This window comes from Pelobates fuscus, chromosome 1, assembly GCF_036172605.1.
Source record: "Pelobates fuscus isolate aPelFus1 chromosome 1, aPelFus1.pri, whole genome shotgun sequence".
Taxonomy (NCBI): Eukaryota; Metazoa; Chordata; class Amphibia; order Anura; family Pelobatidae; genus Pelobates; species Pelobates fuscus.
The window spans coordinates 402419269-402440444 of NC_086317.1; the positions used below are offsets into that span (position 1 = coordinate 402419269).

The following is a 21176-nucleotide window of genomic DNA, read 5'->3' on the forward strand; positions in this document are numbered from 1 at the left end:
TGTGTGTATGAATGCAGTGTGTGTGTATGAGTGCAGCGTGTGTGTATGAGTGCAGCGTGTGTATGAGTGCAGCGTGTGTGTATGAGTGCAGCGTGTGTGTATGAGTGCAGCGTGTGTGTATGAGTGCAGCGTGTGTGTATGAGTGCAGCGTGTGTGTATGAGTGCAGCGTGTGTGTATGAGTGCAGCGTGTGTGTATGAGTGCAGCGTGTGTGTATGAGTGCAGTGTGTGTATGAATGCAGTGTGAGTGTATGAGTGCAGTGTGAGTGTGTGTGAGAGTGAGAGTTGCAGAGCCTTGGTGGGGGAGTGGGTGGTTTTTTTTATTATTTAAATTTTTATTATTTAAAATTTTTTATTATTATTAATTATTATTTTTATTTATTTAATTATTATTATTATTGTATTATTTTTATTATTTAATTATTTAATTTATTTATTATTATTCATTATTTTTTTTTCGTCCCCCCTCCCTGCTTGATATATGGCAGGGAGGGGGGCTCTCCTTCCCTGGTGGTCCAGTGGCATTGGCAGTTCAGTGGGGGGAAGGGGGGGCTGGCAGAGCTGTAACTTACCTGTCCTGCAGCTCCTGTCAGCTCTCTCCTCCTCCGCGCCGTCCGTGCAGCTCCCTCTGTCAGCTCACAGTGTAAGTCTCGCGAGAGCCGCGGTCTCGCAAGATTTACACTGGGAGCTGACCGAGGTGCTGAACGGACGGCGCGGAGGAGGAGAGAGCTGACAGGAGCTGCAGGACAGGTAAGTTACAGCTCTGCCAGTCCCCCTCTCCCCCAGTCTGTATTATGGCAATGCAAATTGCCATAATACAGACTATTGACTCGAGTATAAGCCGAGTTGGGGTTTTTTAGCACAAAAAATGTGCTAAAAAACTCGGCTTATACTCGAGTATATACGGTATGTTACATTTTTATATTTCTGTATATTTCTATATTGACTGATTATATGTTACTACCAAAACCAGTGGAGAATACCTCCACAACAAAAATAAAGAATTAAAAAAAAAAAAAGGGCCTGTGAGCCCGCTTTTTAACAGATGCCAATAAATTTCCTGAAGTGCTTTTAACCTGAACTCCGTGTGTCAGTGTGAATTTACTTCTGCGTATACGCAATTTAAACATCTCTAATTTGGTCAGGAACAGATAGTCATTCAAACTTATTGGTTTGCCTAAAACATTCCTTTATCAGGACGTCGTCTGGCTGCACAATACGACCAGACTAAAAATTAGCCAAACCCCTATTAAATATCTGGGCGTAAAATTAACACCGAACCCTAGCGAACTATACACTGAAAACTATACACTCATGATCCGTACACTACTGAAAGACCTAGACACCTGGCACGAGTAACCCATCTCGTGGATAGGAAGACTCCACAGCATTAAAATTAACCTCATGCCACGCCTGCTGTTTCTCTTCCAGGCACTGCTGGTGAATAGAGGGGTCTTAAAACGCTCCAGACACCAGAAGACGCACCCTAGCACACGAGAAGGCAGAGAAGCGAGCACTCATTACATGTCTACAAACCTGATCGTATCATAATGTACAAATGTACTTAACATTACCCTATTTGTACACTGTTATATGTGCATGTACCCCCTAACGCCTCTTCTTTGTTCTGTAATCACACCTATAAATATGAAACTGAAAAATGATACAAATAAAGAATTTATAAAAAAAAAAAAAAAGACTTCACCTGGGCTAGAAAGAGGCATAGAATAGCGAGACAAACTCTATACACCCCTAAAAGTAAAGGGGGGCTGGGACTTCCCAACCTCCACCTCTACTACCTATCATCCCAACTAGCACAAGTTGTAGAATGGCACTCCCCACCTAAAGCCCACAGATGGGTTGACCTGGAGCCCCTACTCATGAGCACCGACCTCCTAATACTGGATTTGGGTACCCAAGGCTGACAGACCTGACCTACACACAACCTGCCCAACAATCTTAAACTCACTTCAGATATATAATTCCGCGTCACACAAATATTCCCTAGAAAGTACACCATCACCTCTGACACCCTATCTTAGAAACTAAGCGTTTGAGCCAGGCTTGAGTGCCTGAGACTTTAAGGGAATTAAAAACACGGGTATACAGCGGAACTGTCAACTATACGACGCTGACACAGTCAGATCATTTGAAGACCTTAAAACACAGACCCAATTAAACACCAGAGACCATTTTAGATACATTCAACCAGAGACTTACTCCCAGTAAGAGCAGCAGCCAAATCCAGATTGACCTTCTACGACACACAATGCATGACAGAAGGACCACGAACAGGCCTCAATATAAACTGATACACTCAACTCAGCGCACCAGACGGTGATGAAAAAACACCCACATGTCACCCAATGGGAATCAGACCTACATGAAACATTAGAGAGCGGAGAATGGCAAGATATTTGGGAAGCAGCTGCAAAGGTATCCATCTGCGTACTACATCAGGAACAATGTTACAAAACACTCATGAGATAGTACACCACACCAGTCAAACAATATAAAACGAGTAAAACAACCACAGACACATGCTGGAGGGGATGTGGGGAGAAAGGAACATACCTCCACATGTGGTGTACATGCCCGAAGGCGGTGAGATTCTGGAACATGGTAGCACAACTCCTAACGGAGGTTCTACATAGACCAATCAAAACTGACTCATGGACATTCCTCATTGCTAAACCACTGGATGAACTAACAAACAAAGAACAAAAAATGGTAAACAAAATTAACCTAGTGGCCAGGAGAGCCATGGCACAGACATGGCTAAACGTAAACACGCCACAGATGGACAGGGTTATAACCAACATTAAAGAAACACACCTAACTGACAAACTCATGTTACAAGTACAAAACACATACACACTCTTGACTAAAACATGGGAACCATATGCTGACTGCTGAGAGACTGACAGAGACGGAGTTGGATTCTTTCAACTCTCCGGCTGGAGATGACCGCTCTTCCTTCCCACACCCTCCCTCCGGACCCCCCTCGCCACACTCCCCCCTGCCCCTATCCCATTCACTTCTATTCCTACTCTGTTTTTTAAAAAGGGGGAGGGGTTTAATGTATAGATAAGGTGATAAAGCAATTCGGCAACACCTGAGAGGTTGCGAGGTCAGGAGTGGTGTACCTTTTGAAAATGTCATATGAAAGAGGTTTTATTTCCAGGTGAGGCAATGCACCTACCACTCTCAAGTACACGAGAGGTGCAGGCACACTGGACCTGCCCACTCTGATGAGAAATGTTATCAGGCGATTGAAAGTACGACTGCTGTGCAAGTGCTTCTTACACAGAGAAACCAATTGAAACTCTGTACCTCTCCCAATTCATTATGCTTTTAATGTATACTATATTTTAGGAATGCCTTGTCTCCCGTTACTGTAACTTGACATGCATGACCTGAAAAATAAAGAATAAAAAAAATAAAAATAAAAAATAAATGACATGGTATATAGATATATTCTATTAACATGCATATTAAAATCTAGTGAATACATTTCTACTTATCTATTCAACTGAACCAGGCCACTAAAGTCCAGTGCTGCAGAGTGTGCAGCACTAGCATAGAGTGTCTCCATGTTCCCCATAGAGATGCATTGATTCAATGTATCTCTAAGAGGAGATGTTGATTTGTGCAGAGCAATGTTTGCCAAGGCATTAGCAGCAGATGTTGCGAGGTGAGGCCTCCATGGATTGGATTTATTGTTCCAGCACATCCCACAGATGAATTTGGAGGCCAAGGCAACACTTTGAACTCTTTATCATGTTCCTTAAACCATTCCTGAACAATTTTTGCCGTCAGAAAACACCATTGCCACGAAGGGATGTACGTGGTCTGCCACAATCTCTATGTAGGTAGTATCAAAGTAACATCCACTTGACTGCCAGGGCCCAAGGTTTCCCAGCAGAACACTGTCCAGAGCATAACACTGCCTCTGCCCGCTTGCCTTCCTATAGTGCATCCTGCTGCCATGTCTTCTCCACATGCACCCAGCTATCCACCTGATCTAAAAGAAAATATGATTCATCAGTCCAGGCAACCATCTTTCATTGCTCCATGGTCTAGTTATGACACTCATGAATGCACTTTGGGCGGTGGACAGGGGTCATCATGGGCATCATGGGCACTCTGACCGGTCTGCGGCTACGCAGCCCGATAGACAGCAGACTGCAATACACTGTGTGTTCTGACACCTTTCCATAATGCCCAGCATTACATTTTATAGCAATTGAAAGCTACAGTAGCTCTTCTGTGAGATCGCACCAGACAGGCAAACCTTCGCTGCATACATGCATCACTGAGCCTTGAGAACCCATGACCTTGATGACAGTTCACCGGTTGTCCGTCCTTGCACCACACTGGTAGGTACTAACCACTACATACCGGGAACACCCTACAAGACTTGCCATTTTAGAGATACTTTGACCCATTAAGATACTTTGACTAACCATTACTATTTGGACCTTATCAAAGAATATATCCTATCACTTGCCCATTTTTCCTGCTTCCAACACATGAAATTCAAGAACTGACCGTTCACTTGCTGCCTAATATATCCCCAAAGCTCATCCTCGGAGGAGGTAGAGTTGGATGCGCCTGACCCCATACCAGAGGCTGCTGATCCCCTATTGAACCTACCACTTGGAGACCTGAGAGCTCCGGCTACCAAAGGGGATATCCCAAACATCTTAAAGAATCTGTGCACCTTGTTCCGCACAGATATAACGGTACTGCAAGAAGAGATGACCGCTGTCACAGACAGGGTGAGGGCCACCGAAGAGGACGTCACCTCCATGGCATAACGCCATCAAGCAACAGAGGAGAAGCTCCAATTCCTCCAGGTCTCGCACCACACATTGCAGGCCCGGATGGATGGCCTAGACGACGCACCAACATAAAAATCAGCGGCATTGCCGACTCTATCAACAACGAGGAAATGCCACAAATTATCCGACGTCTCCTAACCACGGTACTAAATCCCAAGCAGGCAAAGACAGTTCAAGTGGAAGGTACCCACAAACTCCCCAAGTCTCCGAGAGCTCCGGCGGAGGCCTCCCGTGATGTTCTCCTCCGCTTCCTATCCACTAGGGACAAAACGGTGGTTATGGCAGCGCGCAACAACAGGAGCCCCTACCAATTCGAGGGCATGCAGCTCACATTTCTGCAGGACCTTTGCAGAGCCACTCTGACCTGGAGACTGTCAGTCCAGCAAGTCACCACGACCCTCAGATCAGCTGGAGTTAAATACAGATGGGGATCATCTATGCTTATAGTTACGACGGGAGCGACCACCTTCCGACTGCTGTCAACAGAAGACTCTGGCTCCTTCCTTGGCAAACTTGGTCTGGATGTACCAGAGTCCAACAATTCTACTCCTGGAAGCTCCTGGGACGTACCCAGCATAATCCCCTTTGTCCCCTGCTCTGCTGCTGATACTGTCTGAAGCCACAAGGACAATCCTGGACAGGATTAAGCCACTCTAAGACCTCCTCTGGCATATGTTTGCATTCTATTTTATTTCATTTTCTTAAGCAAGTTTCTGTTTTTAGTTTTTTATTAGTTAAAATGCCTTTATAGCGAGACAGCAATGCACCCCCCCCTTACTGCAACTGAATGTAACCCCCCCCCCCCCCTCATCCCCTCTCTTGGTGCTCAGGGGTTAATGAGCGCCAACTATATTATAAATCTGCAAGGGATTAAGGGAAATCAAGGCAATACATCAACCTCTCTTAATTTTCTCGGTGGTAGGCTTGTGAATCCTTTTTACGATACAGGCCACCACTCAACCTCATGATTTCGAAGTTACAGCCTCCACACACACGTACTTACCCATCAGCTTATCTTTAGCATCAACACCACTAAAGAAGGCATAGAGGCAGTAATGTTCTGCTATTATCAAGTCACAATAGCAAGAGAGCGTTTTCTACGCTTAGATTAGCCGGACTGGCTAAGGTCCGCTTGTACTCCCTAAAATGTTCACAGCCTGCCACTCACCCTCTCCAGGCCCTGTTGAGATCCTGGGTTCGTGGGGTATCCCACCCTGATGATATGTTGAGCTTGGTTCTATGTATAATTTCTATACACGCATTATGAGAGATATCTCCTCCTTACATATTATGGATTTTAGTCTATTATTGTTTATTCTTACAAATACATGTGCAATGTTCTTGTAGCCACACCAATGTTATACAATGCCGATTGCTTAGTTTGAACCAGCTGTTGTGGCAGTGCAAAGCTGCTTGTTCAACCTATGCACTAATAAAAATAAAGAATGTAAAAAAAAACAAAAAACAGGGATGGGACAGGGGGGCAAATGTGAATGCGTAGAGAGTGCATTAGGCACTCCCCATAGGAAAACATTGCTTCAATGCTTTCCTATGGGCTATCACTGAAGCCGGATGTCCTTATGTAGAGCGTGAGGATGTCCAGCGTCAGTTAGGTGAACAGAGGTCCGTTAGCAATCAGGAACTGCCTCTAGTAACAGACTTAGTCCTGCAATGTAATTATTGTAATGTTTTACTTTGCAGAACTAAGTGGGACAGGAGCACTGCACCCAGACCACAAAAGAAGTGTCTTACATTTTTAATACAGGTATTCACAAATCACTGACCAGTTATTTATTCGATTTATGGTATTTTAATCCCAGGGCATTTAGCAATTCTCATTCTCCAGAATGAAAGGTAACTTATTAAAGTTACGCTTTCTAGTTTATGATCTTGTCATGGACTCAGTTTAACTCATTTTACAGGTTAGATTGCAGCAATGATGAAATTACGCAGATTAGAATAAACATGTATGAGCAATTTCCTTGTTGCTGTTGCCCAGAATATAAAAAAACACAGCCTGCTATAAATGAGATATTGATTTGCATAAACAGGGTTATTATGGAAATCAAAATTGCAAGACTTTGGCTTCCAAAATGTAAATCAGATTTTCCCTCCTAAAGATTAATTAGTATTTATTTAATGTTCAACCCTTCGGGATCACAGGTTCAAATCCCAGCTGGGTTGACTCAGCCCTTCCTCCTTCCGATGTAGATAAAATGAGTACCATTAAATTGGGAAATAGTAACAACCCCTGGATGTTGGGCAAAAGTATCATCCCCGGGACGTACTTGGAAACCAGAGCAATCTGAATGTAGCTTTCCTGGTTAGATACTTTGTTATTACTATTCGTATTAATATATTGTAGGAACACTCCAAACACCAGAACCATTTCAGCACACTTTATTGGTTATGGTGCTAGGAGTATCCTTGCACCTCCTTATTGTAAGACGTCAAACCTTTTTAGAATGGTTTGACTTTTAACCTGGGGTTCACCTAGTGCAGGGGTAGGCAACCTTCGGCTCTACAGATGTTTTGGACTACATCTCCCATAATGCTTTTACAGCCATATTGCTGGCAAAGCATCAAGGGAGATGTAGTCCACAACATCTGTAGAGCCGAAGGTTGCCTACCCCTGACCTAGTGCTACTCTATTTGCTCTCAACAATCAGCAGAGCCTTCAGCTCTTACTTAGGAGCTTCATTAAGTAGGGATACCGCATTTGCTGAGAGTGTCATCTGATCGCTCACAGCCAATGAGCTAAGTCCTGCTGGTGACAAATACTCCTTCCCACATACGTTTGCCACGGACTCCTTGACTAGTGTGGAAGCTGGCATCCTGCCCACCGACTATGGTCCAGGTCTGGGACACCGTTTGGGAGTTACCCTGTTCAGCCGCCATTAGCAGCTTTCCTTGGGTGCCCCTAGTTCGACACTTTCCCTTCATGCGAATGGAACTGAATGCTAGCTCCCTGGCGGCCATTCGCATGAACCAAACTCACGAATAGTCCCGAGCAGTACTTAGCCGCAACTGCTATGGAACTAATTTCGGCATGAGGACTTCATGGGTTCCCGGTCACCTCAGCGGGACTCAGCTGCGAATATTATGGAACTGTTTTCAGCATGAGGTGACCGTGCATTTCCCGGACAACTTGATTTGCGATTTTGAAGCACTTTGAAATCCGCCAGGAGAGAGATTTTTGGAGAGAAGATGCCTGAGATGAAGTGAAACAAACGCTACCCAAGAACCAAGTGGAGCACCCCGTTTTACGGCCGTACTATACAGTACTTTGCATTGATGATTTTTAACTCTGTTCACCAGTTTTCTATAAAAAAAAAATAAAAAAAGCTACACCACTCTTCCTATGTGCAAAGTACTGCGAAAGCGCTCCAGCATTGACAGCATGCAGTATTATCAGTTTAAATATAAATTGCACTTATTGAGGACTATACTTTGGTGTCTCAGAGACAGAATACCAGAGAGAAATCCCAAAATGGCAGGTATGTGGGCCCGCATTGATATTGTTCTGCTGGAAGTGGAAGGCAAGATATAGCAGCAGCTATAATAAATGCATATGCTGTAATAAGTTCCCTATGCTGTAACATACCCCCCATCTAAGGAGTCACCTCCGGAGACTACTAGGACCAAAACGAGAAGGGTATCGCAGATGGAACCATCAGAGTAGGCGAGGAGCATTGATGTTATTTACAGGTTCCCAGGACCTGAATGGCAAGATATTTGGGAAGCAGCTGCAAAGGTATCCATCTGCGTACTACATCAGGAACAATGTTACAAAACACTCATGAGATAGTACACCACACCAGTCAAACAATATAAAACGAGTAAAACAACCACAGACACATGCTGGAGGGGATGTGGGGAGAAAGGAACATACCTCCACATGTGGTGTACATGCCCGAAGGCGGTGAGATTCTGGAACATGGTAGCACAACTCCTAACGGAGGTTCTACATAGACCAATCAAAACTGACTCATGGACATTCCTCATTGCTAAACCACTGGATGAACTAACAAACAAAGAACAAAAAATGGTAAACAAAATTAACCTAGTGGCCAGGAGAGCCATGGCACAGACATGGCTAAACGTAAACACGCCACAGATGGACAGGGTTATAACCAACATTAAAGAAACACACCTAACTGACAAACTCATGTTACAAGTACAAAACACATACACACTCTTGACTAAAACATGGGAACCATATGCTGACTGCTGAGAGACTGACAGAGACGGAGTTGGATTCTTTCAACTCTCCGGCTGGAGATGACCGCTCTTCCTTCCCACACCCTCCCTCCGGACCCCCCTCGCCACACTCCCCCCTGCCCCTATCCCATTCACTTCTATTCCTACTCTGTTTTTTAAAAAGGGGGAGGGGTTTAATGTATAGATAAGGTGATAAAGCAATTCGGCAACACCTGAGAGGTTGCGAGGTCAGGAGTGGTGTACCTTTTGAAAATGTCATATGAAAGAGGTTTTATTTCCAGGTGAGGCAATGCACCTACCACTCTCAAGTACACGAGAGGTGCAGGCACACTGGACCTGCCCACTCTGATGAGAAATGTTATCAGGCGATTGAAAGTACGACTGCTGTGCAAGTGCTTCTTACACAGAGAAACCAATTGAAACTCTGTACCTCTCCCAATTCATTATGCTTTTAATGTATACTATATTTTAGGAATGCCTTGTCTCCCGTTACTGTAACTTGACATGCATGACCTGAAAAATAAAGAATAAAAAAAATAAAAATAAAAAATAAATGACATGGTATATAGATATATTCTATTAACATGCATATTAAAATCTAGTGAATACATTTCTACTTATCTATTCAACTGAACCAGGCCACTAAAGTCCAGTGCTGCAGAGTGTGCAGCACTAGCATAGAGTGTCTCCATGTTCCCCATAGAGATGCATTGATTCAATGTATCTCTAAGAGGAGATGTTGATTTGTGCAGAGCAATGTTTGCCAAGGCATTAGCAGCAGATGTTGCGAGGTGAGGCCTCCATGGATTGGATTTATTGTTCCAGCACATCCCACAGATGAATTTGGAGGCCAAGGCAACACTTTGAACTCTTTATCATGTTCCTTAAACCATTCCTGAACAATTTTTGCCGTCAGAAAACACCATTGCCACGAAGGGATGTACGTGGTCTGCCACAATCTCTATGTAGGTAGTATCAAAGTAACATCCACTTGACTGCCAGGGCCCAAGGTTTCCCAGCAGAACACTGTCCAGAGCATAACACTGCCTCTGCCCGCTTGCCTTCCTATAGTGCATCCTGCTGCCATGTCTTCTCCACATGCACCCAGCTATCCACCTGATCTAAAAGAAAATATGATTCATCAGTCCAGGCAACCATCTTTCATTGCTCCATGGTCTAGTTATGACACTCATGAATGCACTTTGGGCGGTGGACAGGGGTCATCATGGGCATCATGGGCACTCTGACCGGTCTGCGGCTACGCAGCCCGATAGACAGCAGACTGCAATACACTGTGTGTTCTGACACCTTTCCATAATGCCCAGCATTACATTTTATAGCAATTGAAAGCTACAGTAGCTCTTCTGTGAGATCGCACCAGACAGGCAAACCTTCGCTGCATACATGCATCACTGAGCCTTGAGAACCCATGACCTTGATGACAGTTCACCGGTTGTCCGTCCTTGCACCACACTGGTAGGTACTAACCACTACATACCGGGAACACCCTACAAGACTTGCCATTTTAGAGATACTTTGACCCATTAAGATACTTTGACTAACCATTACTATTTGGACCTTATCAAAGAATATATCCTATCACTTGCCCATTTTTCCTGCTTCCAACACATGAAATTCAAGAACTGACCGTTCACTTGCTGCCTAATATATCCCCAAAGCTCATCCTCGGAGGAGGTAGAGTTGGATGCGCCTGACCCCATACCAGAGGCTGCTGATCCCCTATTGAACCTACCACTTGGAGACCTGAGAGCTCCGGCTACCAAAGGGGATATCCCAAACATCTTAAAGAATCTGTGCACCTTGTTCCGCACAGATATAACGGTACTGCAAGAAGAGATGACCGCTGTCACAGACAGGGTGAGGGCCACCGAAGAGGACGTCACCTCCATGGCATAACGCCATCAAGCAACAGAGGAGAAGCTCCAATTCCTCCAGGTCTCGCACCACACATTGCAGGCCCGGATGGATGGCCTAGACGACGCACCAACATAAAAATCAGCGGCATTGCCGACTCTATCAACAACGAGGAAATGCCACAAATTATCCGACGTCTCCTAACCACGGTACTAAATCCCAAGCAGGCAAAGACAGTTCAAGTGGAAGGTACCCACAAACTCCCCAAGTCTCCGAGAGCTCCGGCGGAGGCCTCCCGTGATGTTCTCCTCCGCTTCCTATCCACTAGGGACAAAACGGTGGTTATGGCAGCGCGCAACAACAGGAGCCCCTACCAATTCGAGGGCATGCAGCTCACATTTCTGCAGGACCTTTGCAGAGCCACTCTGACCTGGAGACTGTCAGTCCAGCAAGTCACCACGACCCTCAGATCAGCTGGAGTTAAATACAGATGGGGATCATCTATGCTTATAGTTACGACGGGAGCGACCACCTTCCGACTGCTGTCAACAGAAGACTCTGGCTCCTTCCTTGGCAAACTTGGTCTGGATGTACCAGAGTCCAACAATTCTACTCCTGGAAGCTCCTGGGACGTACCCAGCATAATCCCCTTTGTCCCCTGCTCTGCTGCTGATACTGTCTGAAGCCACAAGGACAATCCTGGACAGGATTAAGCCACTCTAAGACCTCCTCTGGCATATGTTTGCATTCTATTTTATTTCATTTTCTTAAGCAAGTTTCTGTTTTTAGTTTTTTATTAGTTAAAATGCCTTTATAGCGAGACAACAATGCACCCCCCCCTTACTGCAACTGAATGTAACCCCCCCCCCCCCCTCATCCCCTCTCTTGGTGCTCAGGGGTTAATGAGCGCCAACTATATTATAAATCTGCAAGGGATTAAGGGAAATCAAGGCAATACATCAACCTCTCTTAATTTTCTCGGTGGTAGGCTTGTGAATCCTTTTTACGATACAGGCCACCACTCAACCTCATGATTTCGAAGTTACAGCCTCCACACACACGTACTTACCCATCAGCTTATCTTTAGCATCAACACCACTAAAGAAGGCATAGAGGCAGTAATGTTCTGCTATTATCAAGTCACAATAGCAAGAGAGCGTTTTCTACGCTTAGATTAGCCGGACTGGCTAAGGTCCGCTTGTACTCCCTAAAATGTTCACAGCCTGCCACTCACCCTCTCCAGGCCCTGTTGAGATCCTGGGTTCGTGGGGTATCCCACCCTGATGATATGTTGAGCTTGGTTCTATGTATAATTTCTATACACGCATTATGAGAGATATCTCCTCCTTACATATTATGGATTTTAGTCTATTATTGTTTATTCTTACAAATACATGTGCAATGTTCTTGTAGCCACACCAATGTTATACAATGCCGATTGCTTAGTTTGAACCAGCTGTTGTGGCAGTGCAAAGCTGCTTGTTCAACCTATGCACTAATAAAAATAAAGAATGTAAAAAAAAACAAAAAACAGGGATGGGACAGGGGGGCAAATGTGAATGCGTAGAGAGTGCATTAGGCACTCCCCATAGGAAAACATTGCTTCAATGCTTTCCTATGGGCTATCACTGAAGCCGGATGTCCTTATGTAGAGCGTGAGGATGTCCAGCGTCAGTTAGGTGAACAGAGGTCCGTTAGCAATCAGGAACTGCCTCTAGTAACAGACTTAGTCCTGCAATGTAATTATTGTAATGTTTTACTTTGCAGAACTAAGTGGGACAGGAGCACTGCACCCAGACCACAAAAGAAGTGTCTTACATTTTTAATACAGGTATTCACAAATCACTGACCAGTTATTTATTCGATTTATGGTATTTTAATCCCAGGGCATTTAGCAATTCTCATTCTCCAGAATGAAAGGTAACTTATTAAAGTTACGCTTTCTAGTTTATGATCTTGTCATGGACTCAGTTTAACTCATTTTACAGGTTAGATTGCAGCAATGATGAAATTACGCAGATTAGAATAAACATGTATGAGCAATTTCCTTGTTGCTGTTGCCCAGAATATAAAAAAACACAGCCTGCTATAAATGAGATATTGATTTGCATAAACAGGGTTATTATGGAAATCAAAATTGCAAGACTTTGGCTTCCAAAATGTAAATCAGATTTTCCCTCCTAAAGATTAATTAGTATTTATTTAATGTTCAACCCTTCGGGATCACAGGTTCAAATCCCAGCTGGGTTGACTCAGCCCTTCCTCCTTCCGATGTAGATAAAATGAGTACCATTAAATTGGGAAATAGTAACAACCCCTGGATGTTGGGCAAAAGTATCATCCCCGGGACGTACTTGGAAACCAGAGCAATCTGAATGTAGCTTTCCTGGTTAGATACTTTGTTATTACTATTCGTATTAATATATTGTAGGAACACTCCAAACACCAGAACCATTTCAGCACACTTTATTGGTTATGGTGCTAGGAGTATCCTTGCACCTCCTTATTGTAAGACGTCAAACCTTTTTAGAATGGTTTGACTTTTAACCTGGGGTTCACCTAGTGCAGGGGTAGGCAACCTTCGGCTCTACAGATGTTTTGGACTACATCTCCCATAATGCTTTTACAGCCATATTGCTGGCAAAGCATCAAGGGAGATGTAGTCCACAACATCTGTAGAGCCGAAGGTTGCCTACCCCTGACCTAGTGCTACTCTATTTGCTCTCAACAATCAGCAGAGCCTTCAGCTCTTACTTAGGAGCTTCATTAAGTAGGGATACCGCATTTGCTGAGAGTGTCATCTGATCGCTCACAGCCAATGAGCTAAGTCCTGCTGGTGACAAATACTCCTTCCCACATACGTTTGCCACGGACTCCTTGACTAGTGTGGAAGCTGGCATCCTGCCCACCGACTATGGTCCAGGTCTGGGACACCGTTTGGGAGTTACCCTGTTCAGCCGCCATTAGCAGCTTTCCTTGGGTGCCCCTAGTTCGACACTTTCCCTTCATGCGAATGGAACTGAATGCTAGCTCCCTGGCGGCCATTCGCATGAACCAAACTCACGAATAGTCCCGAGCAGTACTTAGCCGCAACTGCTATGGAACTAATTTCGGCATGAGGACTTCATGGGTTCCCGGTCACCTCAGCGGGACTCAGCTGCGAATATTATGGAACTGTTTTCAGCATGAGGTGACCGTGCATTTCCCGGACAACTTGATTTGCGATTTTGAAGCACTTTGAAATCCGCCAGGAGAGAGATTTTTGGAGAGAAGATGCCTGAGATGAAGTGAAACAAACGCTACCCAAGAACCAAGTGGAGCACCCCGTTTTACGGCCGTACTATACAGTACTTTGCATTGATGATTTTTAACTCTGTTCACCAGTTTTCTATAAAAAAAAAATAAAAAAAGCTACACCACTCTTCCTATGTGCAAAGTACTGCGAAAGCGCTCCAGCATTGACAGCATGCAGTATTATCAGTTTAAATATAAATTGCACTTATTGAGGACTATACTTTGGTGTCTCAGAGACAGAATACCAGAGAGAAATCCCAAAATGGCAGGTATGTGGGCCCGCATTGATATTGTTCTGCTGGAAGTGGAAGGCAAGATATAGCAGCAGCTATAATAAATGCATATGCTGTAATAAGTTCCCTATGCTGTAACATACCCCCCATCTAAGGAGTCACCTCCGGAGACTACTAGGACCAAAACGAGAAGGGTATCGCAGATGGAACCATCAGAGTAGGCGAGGAGCATTGATGTTATTTACAGGTTCCCAGGACCTCTCTTCTGGACCGTATCCCTTCCAATGTATCAGGTATTCAAGATTCCCTCTTCGAATGTGGGAGGCAAGGATGTCCTGTACTTCATATTATGGTTCCCCAGCGACAATCACGGGAGCTGGAGGAGGGATGACCCGATCTGAAAAGGTGTTTTCCTTAAAAGGTTTGAGGAGTGATACATGGAAGGACGGATGCAAATGGTAGTGAGGAGGCAAATCCAATTGAACTACAATGGGAGAGATGATCTTCTTAATACGGAATGGACCGATATATTTAGGGCCCAACTTCTTGGAAGGACAGAGTAGTTTTAGATATCAGGTGGAAAACCAGACGAGTTGATCACCTTGGTATAAAGATGGGGTTCTTCTGTCACGGTCTGCATACAATTTATGGAGGTGTTGTCTGTCTTGTAGTGTTTTGAGCACGGAGAAATCCTTGTGTTAGTTAATTAATGTGAGCGGAGGCATCTGACAGTGGAAGAAATGGACAGTCCTGGAAGAGATGTGGGTTGGAATCCGTAGTTAAGCATAAAAGGAGAAGCATGTGTGGAGTCGTGTATATGTGTATTATAGGCAAACTCTGCAGTAGTTAGACGTTCTTTCCAGTTGGATTGCAGATGTGTTGTGTAATATCGGAGATATGTTTCTTATGTTTGGTTTGTCCATTCTCTTTGCCCATTACTGTGAGGGTGGAAAGCAGAAGAAAGGTCTACCGAGAGATTGGGGGACTGACAGAAGGCTTTCCAGAAGTGGGAGGTGAACTGGGTCCCTCTATCAGAGAGGATAGAGTCAGGAAAGCCGTGTAATCTGAAGACGTGGTCGTGAAAAAGAGTGGCCGTCCTTTTGGTAGTGGGGAGTCAGTTTACTGGGATAAAATGGGCCATCTTGGTAAACGATCGACAGTGGCCATTATTGTATTGTATCCATGGTATTCAACGTCAACGATGAAGTCAACAGTGAGATGACTCCAGGGTCTGGAAGGGATACCATATTGGCAACTACAGCAGGCACAGGTGTCCATGTTTGCATTTGCAATTTTTGGACTGCTTGAATCAGGTTGCTCACTTGTCTCATTAAGGAATTAAGCCTTTTAGCCTCGTCTGCGAGCTCCATTTTATGGTTCCGTTGTTCTGTCGGGTTCATTGTTTAGTAGATGGAGCCCAAGATGCAGAGTAGTGCTAAAAGCAATGGACCAGGTTCGCAGAACAAAGGAGATCAGATGAAGAGAGTAGTCAGGAAAGCCAAAAGTCAGGACAGGCGGCACAGTTTCAAAGGCGATGGTTCAGGCAAAGGTCAAAGATCGGTATATAGCAGGACAATCACTGAAGGTCTTTATACAATCAGGAGCACAGTACAACTGAGCGGAGAGTGAAGGGAGTGTGCAACTTAAATAGGAAAAGTATGTGGTCTTGTTAATTGTTCACCCTGGTCTCCACCTCCACCTGTTTTCTTTTAAAAATCTCTGTGTTGGTGCGTGTGCGCCCTTTGATTCTCCTGAAGTTCTACCTTCTGTGTGGTCACACATGGAAGCAGCGGTGTTCCCACAAACAGACTTCAGTTCATGCTGTGTTCGGGAGCCAGCGTCCGTATGAACTGAGTTCTTTCTGCACTATAGGTCAGTGGCGTTCGCACGACCAGAGGTGGCGTTCGCATGAACGCGAGAGGTCAGCGTGGGTGGTAAAGTCGACCGTGCTGTGTTGGGGGTCAGGCTCCGACACGGCATCCTCGTGGAGTTAGAGAGAGAGAGAGATGCGGCATGGGAGCGCAAAGTAGGTGAGTATGGGAGGGAGGTCCTGATACATTGTAAGTGCATTTCCTTTTCTTCACATAGACCACCGATATACTACACTATAGAGTCTCCTGTTTTTGTGTTTGCACTCGTTTCATATTTGGCATAACCCTGAGAACCTTCCTAGTTGCTACTCCCTCCATCTGTATACATAGATGGTTATAGTGACTGGTGCATTCCCTTAAGCATCTGAAAATATCACATCCAATAACCGGGGCTTAAGCAATTTTATATTTCCTTCCGTTGCTGAGCAATTTATTTATACATGTAGATTTGTCAACTTTGCTTCTTTTCAATAAATTTATTGACAAATAGACAGTCAACATTAGCATACACATATCCCTTGCCTAAATTGTACTTCCTGTTATAGGCAGGGAGATAGAGTGAGATCAAATGCAGTTTCAGAATCTATAGAGATGCATTCCAACTAAAACCTTGGAGGCAGCATAAGATATCCTTGCATGACATTAGGAAATGCCTGCCTAAAAGACTTTCTCTCTAATTGGTCTCTTTGCATAACACAAGGCTGTGTGTTACTTATTTGGTCTCCAAGGCGTTTATCTGCATCCTACAGGGAGATGCTGTTTTTCGCATAATAAATATATGTGTATTTATAGTCTGCTCAAATTCATGGCAGAACAGAATTAAAAGTCTATTAGCCTGCAGAAAGAAGATTCTTCAAATGACAACGGGAGAGTCAAGGGTTTGTTGATGGTGCTTTTTAAATTACTCCTGAGGTCTTACTACTAGTTTTCAATAAAGAATTAAAAAAAAAACACTTAACCTAGCTGAAAAGTATTTTTTCACCAATATAACAGAATGACAAAGTACGGTATATAAAAGGCTTCTTCTTACAAGATTCAGAGCAGCAGAAGGGCATGGGTCAGAGAGATTGGGTGCTCGATAATGGACTTTGAAGTTAAACCGTTCAAGAAAGGTAAGCCGGTGCCAGGAACCTCCTGGCACCATAACAACTTAATTCCAATTAAGTTGTTATGGTGCCCGGTTGTTTTCCATTAAACTGTTTGGGAGTGGTTCGACAAAAAATTAATCCTGGGGAACCTAGCTCACCCCCTCTCCAGCTGACTTGATAATGCAGAATTTACACTTAGTGTTAGTTTACAGAGTTACTCCAAGCACCATTACCACTTCATTAATTTCAACATGAATTCCAGGTTGGCTAATATCAATGCTGTGCATATTTCTATGCACAGAATTACATTAATTGGTTGAGAGCGATCTATGCCAGACAATGAAAGGAGACAGTCTTATCTCTGCAGAAACTGGATGCACGTCATTAGAGTAAGTACCCATGGCGTTTAGCAGGTACCCATGTAAAAGGGCAAACTGTTGCAAAACAGTTTGCCTCATTAACGAGAAACCGGGCACTACTCAAATTATAACCACTACAGCGGGCTTGCAGTAACCCTCTAAGTTCATACACCTGCATTATAATACCAATACATGCCACATTTGGATGTACAGGAACAGAAGATGGTTGTGGCCCTTTACACTGGTATGCTAATGTGGAAATGTGAACTTTCACTTCAGAACAGGTTTGCAGACCAGGACCATGGGCACCTGATAGAGTCAGGTAAGTGTCAAACTGTCTGTAAATGGTTTGATAGCTTACTCTTGGACGGCACCAGAGGACTCCTCGCACCGTAATCATATATCATGGTGCTTAGATTAAGAGTAGTAGTCTTTAGATTGCTTGAGTTGGAGCAAATGAAAATACAAAACATTTAGGCTAAAACAGTTGATCTAGAAAAACTAAATCAACTCAACTATAGTGTTAGCTTGACTATTCAAGCATGAACTTTGTAATTTAAATGTATGACAATGTGGAGTTTCCTGAATAAGCCTGTTAGTGTGTCTCGGCTGCTGAGAGCTCTTTTTCTCCAGACCAGCAACCATCATTCTGACAGCTGATAACTAAATGGATTTCTTGAAAGAAGAAAATGCCCTCATATTTTTTGTTAGCCACCTCAGAGATGTCGAGATGGAGATTAATGAAAGATAGAAAAAACAAAACTTTTCTCCTCCTCCTGCAACGTTCAGAGTCAATATATGTAGCATACTTATTGCAGCTATACTAAGTTCTGTAATTCACTAGATGACATCATCTCTGCCAATTACAACACATGCAGCCATATGAATGGCAATGGCCCCGGTGCCGGAAAACATAAAATACCAGTGATTGGCTTTCACAGAATAACCATCAATTGCATTCCTCCAGCAATCGTACATTTTCATATGTGCTGTGTCAGGAACAACTATTCTGAAGATTTTGATTTGTGCAAAATTTCTGACACCTTCCATAATACAGTGTTAAAGTGGCACGGTCACCGTCTGGGAATTTGCAAAGACCCCACATGGTGACATCGCCACTGGGGGTCTGGTGGTGGTGGAGCAGGCAAAGGCGAGTCCTTCGCGGGCGCCACATCTTCTTCCGGCTAGTCCTCTTCAGCTCTAGGCGCTTCAGCGCTAAGAGGCGATGTCCTTGCTCTACTCTCGAGGATGAACGATAGCACAGCATTGAGGTCTATGGCGGATCCCACAAGATCCTCCACAGATAAAGCCAAAGCAACGCAGCCATCATTGTCTAGAAGTGTAAGGTGTAGGAGAAACACTGTCTTGATGGGTTGAACTTTCAGTGACAGTGGCATGGGGTGACAGTGCTACTTTAAAATGCTCCTATAAGTGGCATGTATTTTATTTACACAGACTGATTTCTAAAGAAATTTATTCTGGTTTAAAGACACATCTCTGATGTTTAAATCTAAATATTGTCAGTTCAACACAAATGTCCTGCTATGCCTTTCAAGACAATAATGTTTACACTCTTGTTATCCTTTCTACTACTACCAAAAAAAAAGTGCAGCATATCTTGTCATTTACGTGTACAACAAATGTTATGTTATGTAATTCACCAATTTTGCCTTGTGTCATTAACTCTGCACTTTGAAAAATAAAGGATTTAAAAAAAAGAAGAAGAAGAAGACATTTTACTGGGAGTATTATAAATGTGGAGCTCTGTTATGTACTCAGACAGGCCAACAATATGGAAATTCTAGAAAAGAGGAACATTAAAATATTAGGCATTTGGCCTCAAAGTAGGGAGAGTTGGGATGTCTGCTTTAGTGAATTACTTTTAAGTATTTCTGTCTGATGCATACAACTTCCGTGCTTCTTGAGCAAGAACGAGTGATAAAAACATTGGTTTGCCAAGAGATTGTTGGTTGTTATTGTTTATTTTCCAGTGAGCCCACGCTAAAAAAACCCTTTGAGAAAGCAGACCTTCCTGGTGTAATATGCTGTGAGAGGTCCCCCTCTCAATTTGTAGTAAAATTTGAAGACCTCCTGGCACTGCTCTTCTCCGGATGTCACAGGGGCCGCACACAATCCAATCAAAGGCTTCTCACAGAGTTCTAGGCTGCCAATGTTATGTGTGCTGAGGGCGCACCAAGCCCCCAACACACATCAATATCTCTGTATGTGCAGTGCTTCAAGCAGTTGCATTGGCTGCGACTGGACAGTGGAGTACCTGAAGGTGCATGGAGGCATGCAAAGCCACGTCACATTCCAACATGACATCGACGTGCTCCACCTTCACAGGGTTTCAAGAAGTAGCGGGAGGATCATATTTAGCAGGCGCCATTTGGGGTATACCGGAGTCGCATATTGTCAGCGGCAATGTGAGTGGATTCTGCTTGTTGGCTATATGGGGCGGGGGAGGACTGGGATTTAGTAGAGGGGGGAGGGCGGGGCTGGGATTTAGTAGAGGGGGATGCTGGGTTTTTTTTATACTGTACTTTTCAAAATAAAACTACGTTTCTATGAAAATGTAAGGGTTTTTTTCTGCGGCCCACATAAACATAAACCTTGTTTATGTGGCCCATGCTAGACTTTGAGTTCAACATGCTTGCTGTACACTGTATCATGTACACCACATTCGCAGATGTGCATGAATATGATCCCTTAATGCTGTATGATTTGTTATTGTGTCTGGCTGTTATTGCCACACATATGTTGACACAGTTTGCAGAGTATATGCACACAGATATATATATTTAAACAAATAGAAAACTGTAATAACTGAATGTGTAAAAAAAAAAAAAATTATAGTTAATTATATTCCATTTTTTTCTTTTTCAGGTGACCTTCAGAAAGTCTGAAAAAGTTGTTTAGCTTACCATAGAATTCACTCCATTCGTATAATCATTCAATTTTTTAGAGGGGGTTTAGGGACAGTATGAGTTAATACTGTTTTAAGCAGAAATTATATATCAGCTCTCTAATGCCCTTTAAGAATAGAAATACACAGTGCCAGGGCACCTCTCACCCCCTCCCAACCAGGAGCACATAATTTATAGCTAACAGTTTGCAATCCTCCACCCACTTCTCTACCAGCACTCCCTCCCCTGATCTTAACCCCTTATGGTCCACAGAGTCAGCCTCCCGGTCACTGTCTCACTTTAAGGTCCTGGGGGATCAAGCACCCCAGCATGGGACCAGTCACGTGACATGGAACGTTGACCCTGATCACCTCGCACCGCAAACAAGAGCCACCTTGGTGCTCCCCCTGTGCAGAGTGGCCAGAGAATGTAGCGCCGGCTACAGTCATTTTCATGAAGAATCCTTCCGCCATGTGACTTGCCGGG

At 43.9% G+C, this 21176-nt stretch overlaps 2 protein-coding genes across 4 annotated transcripts in view; both read right to left on the reverse strand.

The window, feature by feature from the left end:
* POU6F1 (POU class 6 homeobox 1) overlaps positions 1-21176 on the reverse strand; it is a 106534-nt gene that overhangs the window by 84651 nt on the left and 707 nt on the right. The window contains exon 1 of one of the 3 annotated variants that reach the window (XM_063428032.1): positions 20709-20756. The exons of the other annotated variants lie outside the window; for them this stretch is intronic. The gene's annotated coding sequence lies outside the window, so the exon portion shown is untranslated. Of the gene's footprint in view, positions 1-20708; positions 20757-21176 lie in introns of those variants that run through there. 3 annotated transcript variants of the gene reach the window in all.
* Positions 1-21176, reverse strand: part of BIN2 (bridging integrator 2) — a 281878-nt gene that overhangs the window by 28872 nt on the left and 231830 nt on the right. The window lies entirely within an intron of this gene.